The sequence below is a fragment of the Pinus tabuliformis genome, chromosome 6, assembly GCF_031772625.1.
Source record: "Pinus tabuliformis cultivar Carrire ecotype Pingquan chromosome 6, CPIR1, whole genome shotgun sequence".
NCBI lineage: Eukaryota > Viridiplantae > Streptophyta > Pinopsida > Pinales > Pinaceae > Pinus > Pinus tabuliformis.
Window position 1 is genome coordinate 1,945,159,410 of NC_142292.1, and position 18,938 is coordinate 1,945,178,347.

Sequence of the window (18,938 nt, forward strand, 5' to 3'; positions counted from 1 at the left end):
ATCAACCAAACTTATGCTTGGAAGTAAATTTTAGGAATGCAAACTACAATTAAAATGACAATACAAATGATAGTGAGATTACATAGTTTCAATGAGATACAACAATAACAAAATGCTTTGACGTAAGAAGTGTTAATTTTCTTGTAGCCAAGATTATTTATTTATCACTTTGAAACACAAGGTTATAAGATCCTAATAGTGAACCAACAAATCACTTTAGGGTTACTCAATGAAACAATTAAAAAAAATATCAAAATCCTTAGTTATAATACTTATTAGGATGTACTTCACTTATATGATGTAGCAATTAGAAACAAGTGAAATTTAAATGATACAATAACAAGTGATAGATGAGATTGCTAATAGTGATAGATGAAAAATGCAACAAGAATTAGATATAAACGATGTACTAAAAATTCTAATAACAAGAGAGTAATCAAGAGTTAATGTCTAAACTAGAAAATGAGGGAATCACAATGATGACAATACTTCTACAACAAGCACTCCTCAAGCTACCAAATGTCATAAATGAATGCACAAGAGGATAAACAATAAGATTCAATGATATTAGTTTGCACCAAACTTGAAGAAACCCTCAACGTAAGAGAAATTAGTCACAAAGAATCCACAACCAAAACAGGGAAAAAAAAAGGCAAGAAAGTTTATTAAAATTTGTTGTGAATTAAGTGTGATTAATTTTGATTAGTTTCAAGGCCTTAATTTATCAAATTTTAATGTGAAACCCCTCAAGTTATATGCTTTATACCTAGATGGTATTTTTCCTTCTCAGAGTTCATGACTAGAAGGTATAAGGCCTCCTAGGCCTAAGACTCTCCCTTGTGAAAATTGAAATGCTGAGACAAGGCCTCAAGGGAAAAGCCCTAGCCAAACACTAGTAAAAAAAAAGCCCCAAATGAATGGAGTAGTGCCCCTGCAATTACCAAGCATTAGTATTTAAAATAAACAAGGTAGGAGCTGACTACTAAAAGCCTTGTGAATAAGTTAAATGAAGCCCTCGGGCCATGCGTCCAACCCTCAAGGTGGTCTCCAAATGATCAAACCCAAATTGGCTAGCATCTAGCCTAAAACTTGTTACAAAAATTCTTGTAAATGATGGGTTAGGCCTGCAAAATTATGGTAAGCGTTAGGATTTAATTGGAAAGAAAAAGAAGAGACCCAAATAGGCCTATGGTTAGGGCTAATAGGTCTGTTGTCGCACAAAGTGTCTAGGCACCGTGACAACACTCAGAGTAAGGGTTATCAATCTAATCCTTACTCACTCTGTTTAGACTTTCTCTTAGAAAATTCAAGGGGGGTGGTCCCTAGGGTGAATGAATGAGACTAACCTGTGAAACACAGGCTCTAGGAGACTTAAAGATGGAAAAATTGATGAATTTAGAACAAATCTTGGTCAAATGAGATGGATAGATTAAACAATTAATACAAATAAGACACAATCACAAGAAAGAAATGATTTTAGACCAGTGACTTTGTATTCAATTAACCATAGACTAAATATAAAAGCAAGTTATCCAAAGCAATTTATAAATGTAACAAATAGTGACAATCATGAATGATTAAATGTGAATGCTCAAAACTTCAATATATTCTAGCAATTAAATCCCATGAATAATTATGAAAATTAATTGATAAGTAATGATTTTCTTCAATAAACCAGACCTAGAATTAATTATATTTCTCATATAGTCAATGATTTTAAAACATTAATCGCACTTGACAATAGAGAAATCACTACCACAAAATTTTAAAAATTACATTTAACACAAAATACACCAAGGAATTTTAAATTAGAATTTAACTATCCCTTAGGTAAGTTTAATGCACTAAGCTTATGAAGCAAAGTTTAATGTGGCAATTAAATTTTTTAATGTGACAAAAAAATAAAATCAAAAGTACTTAATTAAATTTAAATTTTTATGGGCCATAGGCCACATAAAAATTAAATATTTTTTAAATGTGATGGCTTAAGCTCCGCTTTTGATTTATTTCATTAGCAATCAAAGTCACCAAAAAAAAATTGATTTTTTTAAATTTTTTTAGATTTTTATTGTTTTTTTTTAAAATATTTTTTGAATGAAAAAACAAAAATTAAAAAATTAAAACACAAAATCATAAAAATAAAAAATAAAAAACAACCCAAAACCTAGATATACAAAAATAAATAAAACTCCAGAAACCCAAGTCAGAAAACCAAAAAAATTACATATCTATTCACAAAAATGGTAGTTCTATCAGATCTGAGAAGTGTGAGTCCAACTCCTTTCCTAGATATGATAATCTATGGCTGTCAATAGCCAGATCTATCAATTTCCCACACAAGAATTAAATTTTTAAATTTTAAGGAAGTGCTAACTTGAAACCCTTCGTGCATCACCAACAAAAAATCCTATGATAAGCCTGGGATTTATTTACTGGGCTCCTTAGAAAACACAGATTGGGAGTTGGCTGGTCCAACTGAAAACTTCCCCTAATGCTCGAGGATTTAAAATCAAGATTTACCTGCAAAACTCGATCCAACCATTAAAAATAGAGCGAAATAATAATAATAAAACTCAAACAAATAGAGATACCTGCTAGTACGTTCAAAATTTAGATTATTATTCAAACCCCAGCAACTGAGCAAGATAGTTGTCCTCAAATCATTCTTTAGAAGCTATCATCAATGGTTTTAGAAAAAATTATGCATGAAAACAAAACATCTTGTAGTATTCCCATGAAGAGTAACACCAACAAAAATTAACCCCAAAGTCTTTCTTTATTATCCAGAAAAAGATTACACAAGAGCTTCTTGCTAAGCACACGACTCAAAGGTCGGATGAATCGACTGACAAATGACTTCCTATTTAAAGATAAATCCTCCAACGACTAGTTCAAGTGATCCTTGTCAAAGCAATCTCGACCATTGATGAAGATTAAAATTTCTTTTAATCTCATCCGTCGAAATATTTAAATATTTGGGGAAACTAGAAATTTTTCATTAAATGCATTTTAATTAACTCAGAAATAAATTTTTTGAGTTAATTTCCCCAAAAATTTGACTTTGACTTAACCCACAATGATTAAAAGTTTAAAATTTGACAAAATAATTAATTTACCTTAGCCCCGGGATCTTTTAAAATTTAATTTTTAAGGACCGACGAATTTTGCCTTTGGAGAATTTAAATTTACCTAGGACCTAGAATTAATTAAATTTTCGGCTTAGGATTTTAATTAATTTTTGGCCAGAAAATTTAATTAATTAACCTATGAGGGGAAAAATTATTTTTCCAACCCTCAAAGCAGTTTACATCATGATTTTCATATTTTTGACATCATAAGGGGGAAAACCCATTTGTAATAGACCTCACAAACTACCCATTTCTGTAACACAAATGTAATCCAGCAGACCAAGCAATTTGTAATAAAATAACCTAACCAAATAGTTAGAATTATTCCCAAATTATTTTTTCATAGACTCGATCTAGAACATTAGGATTTGCCTAAGATCCTAATGACAAAATCCATTCCCTCTTTGGGGTAAGACTGGAGGAAAATTCTTCCTACCATCCGAGAATGAATCGGTGAGACAAAAAACCTCCCAGAATGGAGAATGTCACTAGAAAAGTAGGTTTACCTAGGTCGTTACATACATCACATGGATCTGCTGAGATTATTTACATTATACACATGCATAAAGGGTTTACATAACATCTTGGAAGTCAAGCTGATGATGATAGTTGTACGACACAAACACATCGATCATGCGCTATCCCTTTTGCAAAAAAGGGGGTGTATTGCTATGGGTCGTTGACACGTAGTGGTCAACATGGCTCTACTTGGGGACACGCTGCTACACCGGAGGAATGCGAGAATCCAAGATCTGCATCCACGCAACACACAATATAACATAAGTAGCGTCCATCCAAAAATCATCATATAACATTGCACACAGGAAAGATATAAGCTCTTCATTTATTAACTATCCTAATAACATAAAAAACATCTACCTACAAAAATAAAGTACTGAAATAAAAGGGTATAGGGTTAGGAATACAATACAAAGGATGCCCCATGGCATTAGATGCATTCAATGTAGTGCATGTTGGGAATTTGCCTACTTTTAGGCAAATCTATTGGCTGTTTCTTAGATGTGCCATGTCCAATCCTGCATACGGTAGGACTTTTTCCTATCCGAGAATCAAGCTGCTCGCGACCATCAGATGCATCAAACCACTTTCTCAATTTCTTTCTCTTGCACATTTTCTTTGTGGCAGGCTATATCATTGATGATGTGGAACATTCTACTTGAAAACTCTCAGATGAAGTATGTAAGATATGCGTGACATGTCTTTCTTCATTTTGCATCTGCTATGTCAAGAATGATGGATTAGTCTCATAGGTGTCATGAGTTATAACTTGATCTTTTTTAATTTCTTCTTTGATCATGTCATTCTTAGTTAAATCTTAGTTAAAGGAGTTACCCTCTTTCTCGGGATATTCACAACAAAGCAAGACTTTTGATTTCCTCTCTTCCAGTCTCTTATGTAATGAACTCATTTCTCTGGGTTGTCTTACTATTAACTTCGCTTGATTGAGTTCTATTTTCATGAATCTTTCTTGTAGAAAGGGCATGATTATCTTGCATAGCCTTTATTGGATTCTGAATAATGGAAGTCTGATTAGAATGATTAACTTCCATTATTTTTAATATGTTTTCGATGATATCTATTCCCTCTGTATTTATGACACATGGTACCTACTTTTCCTCTATGGCCAATAATCTAGTTTGAAGAGATATTTAACCAACTTCCATGTCCTTTATAATTTTATCATTCTTTGATTTCATTCCCATGAAGCAGTTTTGCATATAGTTTATCTCTTTCTTATGATTTTCTTACATGGTAGTTAACTGATTATTATAATCGAATCTTTTGATGGTCATTTCTTCATCCATAGTTGACATTATGTTCTAAATCGAACTTATTTCTTCTTGATAACTTGCTTCCATGGCAGTCACTTGATTTGAATGATTGAATTCCATGATCGCCATCTTTTCCTCTAGGGCTAATAACTTGTTTTTCAGAGAATTAATTTCCCTGGCATGATCAACTGTTAATATTGCTTGATTAAGTTCCATATCTTTAACAAGTTGAGCCTAATTAACTTCTGCATTCTTGATTACTTGAGCCTGATTTAACTATATGTTTTTAACCATTTTAATTAACTCCTTGAAATTATTTTCAACTTCTATAGATTCCTTTACTTCAGATTTCGTTTTGACCTTTTCTTTATCTCCATATCTATCTTCAAAGGCACCAATGATTGATTGTAGAGAATCAAAATTGTTATCAGGGAACTTAATAAACCAATCTAAAGCATCTCCAAATAAGGTGAGAACGAAAATATTCATCTTCACATCTTCATATTTAGAATATGGGCAACACTTTATTATACAGAGGCTGACATTCTAAAGGTGAGTTTCGGCAGTAAAAGAATTGTTACCTTGAAAAGGAGGAAATTCATCAATGGTTTCACCCAAAACATAAGAATAACCATGCAGATCTCCATGAATGTTAGTAAAATCACAAGGAGCAAACAAGTCAAAATCCATGATGACCTGCTTAATGGGAAAAAGATGGGCCAAATGGATATCAGAGAGAGAGAGATCACTACAAAAGAAAATCAAAACATCTATAAGAAGTGAGCTTCTTGCAGAAATTATTGTAAGAAATGGAAGAAGTGGAGTCGCCACTTAAGCATGAATCTCTCAAAAAGTTTCCAAAAGCAAAACTGAAAAGTTAGTGGATCAGGGAGGGCTCCCTGTCTAGGATTAAATGAATGAATAAGTGGAATCGCCACATAAAAAGGAAACCAACCAGAATGTCCAGGTGCAGAAAGTTAACATGAGAGGATTAGATGAGAAATGATGAGAGTTAGGATGGTGAGAAATGAAGAGACGAAATGATGCCAAAAAAATGAGATGAAATGCCATAAAGCCAATAAATTGGTCCTTGGGGGCAATGCCAAGAAGTGTTGGCTTTTCTGGTTCGAATGAGAGATGATAAATGAGAAGAATGATGAGGAAATGTCATTGAAATGTCAAGAATAAAATATTCCCCGGCAATGTTGCCAAAAAATGTTTTTTCACAAAGTGTCTAGGAACCACGACAATGCTCAGAATAAGGGTTGTCACTCTAATCCTTACTCACTCCGCTTAGACTCTCTCCTAGACAAGTCAAGGGGGGTAGTCCTTAAGGTGAATGAATGAGAATAGCCAGTGAAACACCGGCTTTAGGAGACTTAAATATGGACAACTTGATGAATTTAGAAAAAAATCCTGGTCAACTGAGATGGATAGATTAAACAATTAATACAAACAAGACATAATCACAAGAAATAAATGATTTTAGACCAATGCCTTTGTATTTAATTAACCATAGACTAAATAAAAAAACAAGTTACCCAAAGCAATTTATAAATGTGACAAATAATGATGATCATGAATGATTAAAATGTGAATGCTCAAAACTTCAATATATTCTAGCAATTAAATCCTATGAATAATTATGAAAATTAACTGATAAGTAATGATTCTATATTAAAAATGATTTTCTTCAATAAACTAGATTTAGAATTAATTATCTTTCTCATATAGTCAATGATTTTAAAACATTAATCACACTTGACAATAGAGAAATCACTATCAAAAAAATTTAAAATTTTACACTTAACACAAAAGACACCAAAGAACTTTAAATTAGAATTTAATTATCCCTTAGGTAAGTTTAATGCGCTAAGCTTGTGAAGCAAAGTTTAATGTGGCAATTACATTTTTAATGTGACAAAAAATAATAATAATCAAAAGTACTTAATTGAAATTAAATTTTTATGGGCCATAGGCCATCCATATATATATATATATATATATATATATAAATATATATATATATATATATATATATATTAAATGTGATGGCTTAAGCTCTACTTTTGATTTATTTCATTAGCAAGCAAAGTCACAAAAAAGTAATTGATTTTTATAATTTTTTTTAGATTTTTATTAAATATTTTTTGAATGAAAAGATGAAAAAAAAAATCAAAACTCAAAATCATAAAAATAAAAAATAAAAAACAACCCAGAACCCAGACGTACAAAAATAAATAAAACCCTAGAAACCCAAGTCAGTAAACCAAAAAAATTACAGATCTATGCACAAAAATGGTAGATATATCAGATATGAGGAGTATGAGTCCAACTCCGCTCCCAGATCTGATAATCTAAGGCTCTCAATAGCCAGATCTATCAATTTGCCATACAAAAATTAATTTTTTAAATTTTAAGGAGGTGCTAACTCGAAACCCTTTTTGCATCACCAACAAAAAATCTTATGATAAGCTCGAGATTTATTTTACTGGGCTCCTCAGAAAACATGAACCAGGAGTTGGCTAGTCCAACTGAAAACTTCCCCTAATGCCCGAGGATCTAAAATCAAGATTTCCCTGCAAAACTCGATCCAACCATTAAAAATAGAGCGAGAAAATAATAATAAAACTCAGACAAATAGAGATACCTGCTATTACGTTCAAAATTTAGATTATTATTCAAACCCCAGCAACTGAGAAAGATACTTGTACTCAAATCACTCTTTAGAAGCTATCATCAATGCTTTTGAAAAAATTATGCATGAAAACAACACATCTTATAGTATTCCCATGAAGAGCAACACCAACAAAACTTAACCCTAAAGTATTTCTTTATTATCCAGAAAAAGTTTAGACAAGAGCTTCTTGCTAAGCACGACTCAAAGGTCGGAGGAATCGACTGACAAATGACTTCCTATTTAAAGATAAATCCTCCAACGACCAGTTCGAGTGATCCCCATCAAAGCAATCTAGACCGTTGATGAAGATTAAAATTTCTTTTAATCTCATCTGTCGAAATATTTAAATATTTGGGGAAATTAGAAATTTTTCATTAAATGCATTTTAATTAACTCAAAAATAAAAAAATTTGAGTTAATTTCCCCAAAAAATTGACTTTGACTTAACCCCTAGGGATCAAAAGTTTAAAATTTGGCAAAATAATTAATTTACCTTAGTCCCAAGATCTTTTAAAATTTAATTTTTAAGGATCGACGAATTTTGCCTTTGGAGAGTTTAAATTTACCTAGGACCTAGAATTAATTAAATTTCTGGCTCAGGATTTTAATTAATTTTTGGCTAGAAAATTTAATTAATTAACCTATGAGGGGATAAATTATTTTTCCAACCCACTTTACATCATGATTTTCATATTTTTTACATCATAAGGGGGGAACCCATTTGTAATAGAACCTCGTAGACTACCCATTTCTGTGACACAAACATAATCCAGCAGACCAAGCAATTTGTAATAAAATAACCTAACCAAATAGTTATAATTATTTGCAAATTACTTTTACATAGAGTCGATCTAGAACACTAAGATTCGCCTAAGATCCTAGGGACAAAATCCATTCCAGCTTTGGGGTAAGACTTGAGGAAAACTCTGCCGACCATCTAAGAATGGACCAGTGAGACAAAAAACTTCCCAGAATGGAGATTGTCACTAGAAAAGTAGGTTTACCTAGGTCGTTACATACATGATACGGATTTGCTGAGATTATTTACATTATATGCATTTAGAAAGGGTTTACATAACACCTTGGAAGTCAAGATGATGATGATAGTTGTACGAGACGAACACATCGATCAGGGACTATCCCTTTTGCGAAAAAGGGGGTGTATTGTTATGGTTTGTTGACACGTAGTGGTCAACAAGGCCTATAAAAGTTCATGGATAGGCCTAGAATTTTCCATAAGGCTAGCGACCAACCAGAACAAGACCTGTAATCAAATAAAACCCCAAGAATTAGTCGATATGCCTAAAAAAAATCAACCCAAGTCATATTTTTGGAGAAAATGGAGAAATAAATGCAAAATTGATTTACAATTTTTTTTAAATGTGAAACCTTTACCAAAAATCAAATTTGCATTGATCATAATGGCTTCTAAGGCTAGCATATGCTTCAGAAATTTTTTGCTTTATGCAAGAGGCCTCCCAATTTTTAGATCAAACCTTATAAAGGCCTAGAAGACCTCATTCCTTGATCATAGGCCTAAAAATCCATTTGATGGATGAATATTTCCCTCAAACCCTAGTTGCTAGGCTAGGAGAGGGTTATGGCCTTGAATATTTAATCACTTTGTGAGATCGATGGCCTAAGGTACCTACAAAATAAATTAAAATCACAAATCCTACTTCAAATCTGCAAAACCCACGTTAGAAAGCCCCAAATATATACGAAGAAATTCAAAATATATACAAAATTTAGAGGTTTTATTTACAATTTATCTATAATACTCACAATTTATGATTCAGTGTTCAGTATTTTGAGATTTGTATGCAGGTGTTATACAAATAAGACATGTACATATGCGAGACTTATTCAGTATAGTTGCATACAAAATTTGATGTTTGTTGTTTTTGGTTGGGTTCTGCATTCAGTGACTTGATGCTTTAGAAATTTAGTTGTTTTGCAGTGTGATAGTGTCTTAGATTCAATGCTTTAGTTTGACATATTTGTTTTGGTTTATTGTTGATATGGATCCAGATTGAAAATTTGATGAAAGGTGGCCTACAAGTTGTTTTATGGTTGTTGTTAAAAGAAAAGGTCAAGGCTGGAAATGCTTTATTTGTTGATGGATTAATACATAACTTGTTAAGTGTTAGTAAAATGTGTTACCAAGGGCATGAAGTTGTTTTCAGATCAAAGAATTGCATGGTAAGAAATTTGGATACAGGTAAGATCATAATAAAGGGAACAAGAACTCCAGACAATGTCTATGTATTGGAGGGCGGCCAAGAGAATTGTTACTTAAGTAAATATGAAGAAATATGGCTTTAGCACAAAAGGTTGGGACACCTTAACTTTTATCAATTGTACAAATAAAGCAGAATGGGAGCAGTTTGTGACTTGTCCAACATCTTTCCACCTAAAAATAACATTTGCAAATCATGTCAATTTGGTAAGAAAACCAGAGTTCAGTTTAAAGCTAAAGAAAGTGCTTCAAGTAAGCCACTTGTACTTATTGATACTAATTTGTGTGGTCCTATGAAAAAGAAGTCTCCTTGTGGTGAACAATACTTCATATTATTCATTGATAATTTTATAAGAACGTGTTGGATTGGATTACTAAAACATAAAGGTGAAGCATTTGATAAATTTAAAGTATTCAAAACCCTAGTAGAAAATGAGTTATATTTGAAAATAAAATGTCTTAGATATGATAGAGGAGGAGAGTTTATATCCGATGAGTTTTTTTAATTTTTTTGAACAACATGGCATCAAAATACAATTTCCTATAGGTAAGACTCCTCAATAAAATGGAGTGGTAGAAAGAATGAACAGAAAAATCCAACAAATGGCATGTACCGTGTTGGGTGTGGAGTCTGATTATCTTATGTATTCAAATGTCTCAGCTGGATGTATACTATAGGAAGACTGTACACCCCTCCATGTGGGGGGGACTTGTCCCCTCTGCGGGGGTCCAGGGGCCAGCGCCCCTGAAGCTAAAAATAGATGTAAAATTGCCTTGTAAAAGTCTAGTAATTTCTAGTCAATCTGGGCCGTTCATTAGGCGGATGATCTGATAGTAGAAGTTATGTTTAATTTACGGTTTTTTTCCCTAGAAAGCAACCCCTCACTATATATGAAGGAATTGTATTGCGTCTATATACATCTGTATTCTAAGTGAGGAAGAGAGAGGAGATTGAGAGTGAAGAGGGTGTTACAACGGATCTGCTGTAGGTTGTATCTTTTCAGTTTGCTAGATAATGTAATAAAGAAGGATTGGCTGTTTCTCTGTGGATGTAGCCCAAACTGGGTGAACCATGTATATATGTGTCTCTCTTGTTTTATGTGTTTTTTGTGTTTATATTTCTGCAATATTTTATGTGTTCCATTGCTCTGTAATATATAATTTTCTAACAATTGGTATCATAGCCGAAGGTCTATTTGACTGATAAACTCACATGAGAGAAGGGTTCCTGGTTCGAGTGGGAGAAATGGCAGAAAATGGTAGGTTTAGGGTCGAAAAATTCAACGGCCAAAACTACCAGCTGTGGAAGATGCAGATGGAAGATTATCTGTATCAGAGAGATCTATACCTACCATTGAGCAGAAAGACAAAGAAGCTGACGAGTATGATAGACACAGAATGGGATATTCTCGACAGAAAGGCACTTGGAACAATACGGCTGTGCCTAGCGGTGTCGGTAGTGTTCAATATTTCAAAGGAAACGACAACACAGGGTTTAATGTCGGCATTAGCCAAACTATATGAAAAACCCTCGGCGTCAAATAAGGTATTTCTTATGAAGCGTTTATTTAATATGAAGATGTCAAAGGGTGGATCTGTTGCTGATCATTTAAATGATTTTAATACAGTTACAAGTTAGTTAAGTTCTCTAGGGGTAAATTTTGATGATGAAGTTAGGGCTCTGTTATTTCTGTGCTCATTTCTAGAAAGTTGGAATGGTTTAGTTATGGCCATTAGTAACTCTGTCTCTGGATCTAGTACTTTAAAGTTTGATGATGTTGTCGGTGCAATCCTTAGCGAGGAAATGCGACGGAAAAGCTCCAGTGAGACATCAGGTAATGCTTTGACTGCAGAGACTAGGGGAAGAAAAATGGAAAGAGGAAAGAGCCCAGGATATCGCAGTAAGTCAAGAAAAGGCAGATCCAAGTCTAGATCGGGGATAGTGTGCTAGAAATGTGGGAAGAAAGGAAACCTGAAGAAAAACTGCAAGTTTCAGAAAGGAAAAGAAGGAGACGTGCATTAAGAAACTAATCATGAAGCGAATGTGACAGGTGATGTGTTGCAAGATGCTTTGATTCTTTCATTAGAAAATATTATTGATGCTTGGGTGGTAGATTCAGGGGCCTCATTCCATGCCACACCTGATAGGAAACATTTTCATGATTATGTTCAAGGATATTTTGGACAGGTTTGATTGGGTGATGATAAACCTTGTAAAATCATTGGAATGGGTACAGTTTTTATAAAACAACAGCATGGAAATCAATGGCTATTGAAGGAGGTAAGGCATGTTCCAGATATAAAGAAAAATCTAATTTCAACAGGGCAGTTGGGAGGTGAAGGTTGCGTAAGTACTTTCACAGATAAAACCTGGAAGGTCACTAAAGGTTCCTGGTAATAGCGAAAGGAGGAAAGGTTGGTACATTGTATTTATGCAAAGGTATTTCTAATTATGTTAATGCTTTAACCTCTACAGGAGAAGATACAACATTGTGGCATCATAGGCTCGGGCACATGAGTGAGAAGGGGATGCAGATTATTCACTCAAGAAATTTGTTGCCAGGTTTGAAGCATGTTGATTTAAAATTCTGTGAGAATTGTGTTTATGGAAAACAAAAGAGAGTCAGATTCCTTAGAGTTGGAAAAGAAAAGAAGAGTAAAAAATTAGAGCTTGTGCATACTGATGTATGGGGACCTGCTCAGGTATCATCTCTTGGTGGCTCTCGTTATTATGTTATTTTTATTGATGATGCAACCAGAAAAACCTGGATTTATTGTATTCAAAATAAATATGATGTATTTGATACTTTCAAGAAATGGAAAGCTTTGGTTGAAAATAAGACAGGGAAAAAGTTGAAGTGTCTTAGATCAGATAATGGAGGTGAATATTGCAGAAAAGAATTTGATAGGTACTGGTCAGAGAATGGAATTCGCAGAGAAAAGATAGTTCCAGGAACACCACATGAAAATGGTGTGTCAGAAAGGATGAATAGGAAAATCATGGAGCATGCAAGGTGCATGAGATTGCATGCAGGATTGCCTTTACAATTTTGGGTAGATGCTATAGATATTGCTGTTTATCTAATAAATAGAGGGCCTTCAATTTCCTTGGATGGTGGTATTCCAGTGGAGGCATGGAAACGTAAAAAGGTAAACTACTCATTTTTAAATACTTTTGGTTGTGAAGCTTTTGTCCACATTAATAAAGAAAATAGAACAAAGATTGAGGCAAAATCAAAGAAATGTACCTTTATTGGATATGGTGTTAATGATTTTGGTTATCACTTATATGATTATGAAAATCACAAAAGAATTAGGAGCAGAGATATAATATTCAATGAAAAGGTCTTGTATAAGAATCAGTAGCAGGAGAAGAAACAAGAAAAAGAAAACAGAGAATACACAGTGCTTGATGATATCACAGGAAAAGTGATGGTGACAAAAAATCATAACGATCAATAGCTAGAACAACAACTACAACAACAACAGCACCTCAAACACCGGAAAGTGGTGTTAGAAGATCTACCAGGATAAGTAGACGTCCTGAATGATACTTTCCTTCATTATATTATGTATTGTTGACTGATTCTGGTGAACCAGAATGTTATGAATAAGCAGTGCAGGTAGAAACCAGGAAGAAGTGGGAGCAAGCCATGAAAGAAGAGATGGAATCCTTAGCACATAACCAGACTTGGGACTTAGTCAGGTTGAATGTAGGTAAAACAACATTGCAGAATAAATGGGTTTACAGGCTAAAGGAAGAAGATGGAGGAAAACAGAGGTAAAAAGCTAGACTTGTGGTGAAGGGGTTTGCACAGAAGAAAGGTATTGATTTTGATGAAATATTTTCTCCTGTTGTTAAAATGACTTCAATCAGAACTATTTTAAGTCTAGTAGCAGTTGAAGATTTTCATCTTGAGCAGTTAGATGTAAAGACAACCTTTCTCCATGGGGATTTGGAGGAAGAGATATATATGCAACAACCACAAGGATATGAGGTAAAAGGGAAGGAGAAACTAGTGTGCAGGTTGAAGAAGAGCTTGTATGGCTTAAAGCAGGCTCCAAGGCAGTGGTATCTAAAATTTGACAGGTTTATGTCTGAACAAGGTTATGCTAGATGTCACTCTGATCATTGTGTTTATCTCAAAAGGAAAAATGATGGCAGCTATATTATATTGTTATTGTATGTAGATGACATGCTTGTTGCAGGTTCTAACATGCAGGAAATAAATGTGCTCAAAAAGAAATTGGCAAACACATTTGCAATGAAGGATTTGGGTGCTGCAAAACAAATCCTTGGTATGAGAATAACTAGAGACAGGAAGAATCACAAATTAACATTGTCTCAAAGTGAGTACATAGAAAAGGTGTTGAAAAGGTTTAATATGCAGAATGCAAAACCAATTAGTATACCTTTGGCTAGTCATTTCAAATTAAGTAAGGAGGTGTGTCCCAAGACTCAGGAAGAAATGGCTCATATGTCTAAAGTTCTATATGCATCAACAGTTGGAAGCTTAATGTATGCAATGGTCTGCACAAGGCCTGATATTGCACATGCATTGGGAGTTGTAAGCAGGTACATGAACAATTTAGGAAAAGAACATTGGATGGTAGTGAAGTGGATTCTCGGGTATTTGAGAGGTACCACAAATCAAGCATTATGCTTTGGTGGTTCAAACATTGCTCTACAGGGATATGTTGATGCAGATATGGCAGGTGACAGAGATAACAGGAGGAGCACTACAGGATATGTATTTACTATAGGTGGAACAACTGTCAGTTGGGTTTCAAAAATCCAAAGTGTTGTTGCACTTTCAACAATAGAAGCAGAGTATGTTGCTACTATAGAGGCTAGTAAAGAAATGATTTGGTTACAAAGGTTTCTGGATGAATTGGGTAAGAAGCAGGAGTTGGGCAGGTTATACAGTGATAGCCAAAGTGCCATACATCTTGCAAAGAACTCTGCATTTCATTCCAAGACTAAACATATACAGCTCAAGTATCATTTCATACGGCAACATTGGAAGATGGACAGTTGAAGTTGGAAAAGATACACACTAGCCAGAATCCTGCAGATATGCTAACAAAAGTTGTAACCAGGGAGAAACTGAGAATCTACTCACTTTCAATTGGTCTTCAAGTATGATGAAGAAGGTGAGAAATAGCCAGGTCCAAGGTGGAGTCATTGTCTCCAAGTGGGAGATTTTTGGGTGTGGAGCCTGATTATCTTCTGTATTCAAATGTCTCAACCGGATGTATACCCCAGGAAGATTGTACACCCCTCCACACGGGGGGGACTTGTCCCCCCCCGCGGGGGTTCGGGGAGGCTAATCCCCCCTGGTTGGGGGGTGTGGGGGCTAGCGGTCCCCCGGCGGGGGTCCAGGGGGGCTAATCCCCCCCCGCTGGGGGGTTCGGGGGCTAGCGGTCCCCCGGTGGGGGTTCAGGTGCAGCACCCCCGAAGCTCAAAATAGATGTAAAATTGCCTTGTAAAAGTCTAGTAATTTCTAGTCAATTTGGGTTGTTCATTAGACGGATGATCTGACGGTAGAAGTTATGTTTAATTTAGGGTTTTTTGCCCTAGAAGGCAACCCCTCACTATATATGAGGGAATTGTATTGCGTCTATGTACATCTGTATTCTGAGTGAGGAAGAGAGAGGAGATTGAGAGCGAAGAGGGTGTTACAGTGGATTTGCTGTAGGTTGTATCTCTTCAATTTGCTAGATAATATAATAAAGAAGGACTGGATGTTTCTCCGTGGATGTATCCCAAACTAGGTGAACCACGTATATCTGTGTCTCTCTTGTTTTATGTGTTTTCTGTGTTTATATTTCTGCAATATTTTATGTGTTCCATTGCTCTGTAATATATAATTTCTAACATGCCATGCTTGATGAGTCAGGAACACTTCATACCTTCTGGGGGAAAGAAACACATACAACCATGAATATACTTAACAAAGCTCATGTTTAAGTAAATAGTGATAAAACTCCACATGAACTATGGGTTGGTAAGCTTGCAACTATCAAACACTTAATAATTTTTTGAAGCAAATGTTACATAAAGAGAAATGATGATAAGCTTGGAAAGTTTGAAAATAGGGCTAATGAAGGAATACTTCTTGGATACTCTTCTAAAAGTAAGGAACATAAATGCTATAATAAAAGGCTTCAAAAGATTCTTGAATGCATAGATGTTGTGATTGATGAAGCATTCACAAATACCAAAAAGGAAGCACCAAAAGATGACAAACCTCTCCCTAATACAAGCCAAAAGGTTGTAGGAGAGGGAAATAAAGAAGCACCAAAAGAAGGAAATGAAAATACAGATACATTTGAAAAGATTCCTTCAAGGTATGTTCAAAAAAATCATCTCGAATCTTAAATTCTAGGTGAAAATGAAGCATGAATACAAACTAGAATAACTCTTGTTCGAACTTCTAGTTACTTAGCTTTACTATCCACAATTGAACCTCAAATTGTGAATCAAGCAAACAAAGATGGATGTTGGGTTAATGCAATGAATGAAGAACTTGATCAAATAAAAATGAACCATATATGGTAATTAGTACTTGTTACCCACCATTTTGTAGGTGATATCCCTAGGATAATTTTTTTCTAGAAGATGGTCCTCAGCCAGTAGCCAACAACCCCTTGCAGCCACCAACTAGCTTGTTGTGCCATTTCTCCACCGCCTGAGCCAACCATGTGGTCCCTCACCTATCTCTCATGATCGTATGTCAGAAGGTGGGCCTCCCAAACCTAAAGGTATGAATTGTCATTTGCTAATTGATTTTTGTACTTTTCTTATCATGGATACTTCTGGGCATGGATTAATGGGGGGATTCGGTAGAAAGAGTGGCTCAGGTCTATGCTCTTCTCCCCTAGATATCTTTTAGATGTTAACCTTGGACTCTAGTCCCGTGGCATCTCTTTTACTAACCTTTGGGATTTAGGGATAGTACTACATGGGAAACCCTGATTTTGGTTGCATGGTCCTGCTCCCTCATCCACATATATCACTCCCCTTCCAATCATTGTAACCCCATTAATCATCTCTCACACCTGGGTCCACATTCCTCCACTAGGTCCACATAGGGTTCACCTTCTCCTTCCCCTTTCCACACCTTAGGTTGGGCTTGAATGATGCCCCATAGGTTGATGTAGCTGAAAAGAAAAGTAAAAGTATAATTAGCCATGTTCAACAGTAAAATTTACCACAAAATGCAAAAGGTGGCCAGGACAAACAGATTTATCATGTGGAAAAAAGCCAATACATGAGACCCCATCATCATGGCCATCACCCTAGTTCCTACAAGCCCTAGATGAGCCTCCATTATCAGTGAGGAACCCATGATTGTCCCAACACCTCGCAGGCAATAAAACATCTTACCTTAAAGGGGTTATCAACTGCTATATCTTACACATCATGCTCTTATCCCTTGAGCCCCGAGCAGTTAATTAAAGAAAAATCATAAAAGGAAAAAGGCATATAAAGAAAGGTGGAAAAATCAAGGTCGGGGCACGTCATGTACTGTAATTGCTCCCTCCTATAAATTATATACCCAAGTCTGGGATTCCCTTTTATTAGCTACACTTGTACCCCATCATATGGCCCAGGGCTGCCCCTTTTATTCCCTACTCCATTCATCTCTTTTTCACATGCCACCACCCTTTAAAGGATGTACCTTGGACATACTATCCCCTTTAAAAGTATAAACCACCCAATAGGATTCTTGGTTAACCCCATTTGGAGCTTGGAGACATTAGCACATGCCAAAGCCCACAATGGAAGGGCATGCCATTATGAAGTGCACACATATTGTCCATGGTTTGTAAGCTCTTTTACTCGATTTCCCTTGATGTCTTATTGTACTGGAAGGCTAGGGGACACATTGGATCTTATTTAGCATTGTAGATGGTCTCCATTTTGGGTTTGGTCTCCCTATACCATGTCCTAACCCTTCATAGGGATATATTGGCACATGTAGGGTCTATGTTGAGAGCCATGGGTCTCCACATGAATAGAAAACACTCCATGGATCCATAGAGATATTCAAATATTGCTCGAGATTCACCTATTGGAAGAGGAGGATGCACCCAATTCACCTCTACCCAACCAACCCCACAAATGTCCCATGCACTTGGAAGATAACCCATGACTTGTATGTTGATGTGGCATCACTTACACCATCATCTGAGCCCTTACAGATGGTCTACTCCTATCTTCGGCTTACTTGGAGACCCATGAGGTCACTTGTGTGCCCTCACACCCATTGGGAGCACCACAAGTTTATTATGTGGAGAACAGGGGGCCAAAATCTTGTCCATTAGTTTTGGAAGTCCTATTCATCATTATGGAACTTATGGACTGTTGAAGGAAATGTAACTAGGTTTAGTCTTCATAAATGTATTTTTGATATTTGCATTTATTGAAGAAAAGAAATATTATTTTTATAATATATGTAAACAAGTTTCTTGCTCATTGAAATAGGTCTAACACTATTTAAAGTGCTATAGGTGAGTCAAATAGTCAAAAGAATTATGTTGAAGACCTTAAGGGCATGTTACACCATGTATAAATATATAATAATGTCAAAGGGAAAACCTCTAAGAAGCTCCTTCAAGCATGCCACACCACCAAGAAGCTCCTTCAAGCATGCTACACTACCATGGAAACTATTCGAAGTCTGCCCAACAAATCAGCCTCGTAGTAGTCCTCAAGTCGGCCTACAAACAATTGACAAGTCGGCCTGCAAACAATTGACAAGTCAGCCTAAATGGAGGGACAAACCTCTATATATAGAGGCTTTCCACTCCTCTATAATGCATTCAAGGATATTTAAAATAAGCGAAGAGAAGAATCTGAGAGAAGGAAGGAAAGGGAAATCTAAAGGGTCTCCAAGGTGCAGCGAAGGAAGAAGGAAGGACAACAAAGGTTAAGGACTGTTTCTAGGGATAGAAGCATGTGCGAGGAAGAGGAGGAGAAATCTACGGGTATGATAGCAGGAACAAGTAGTCCATTATTTTGTGTTGTTTGGTTTTGACACTAGGCTCACAAGGTCTCCCAAGACAAGTGAAAGGACCTCTCACCCTAGCAA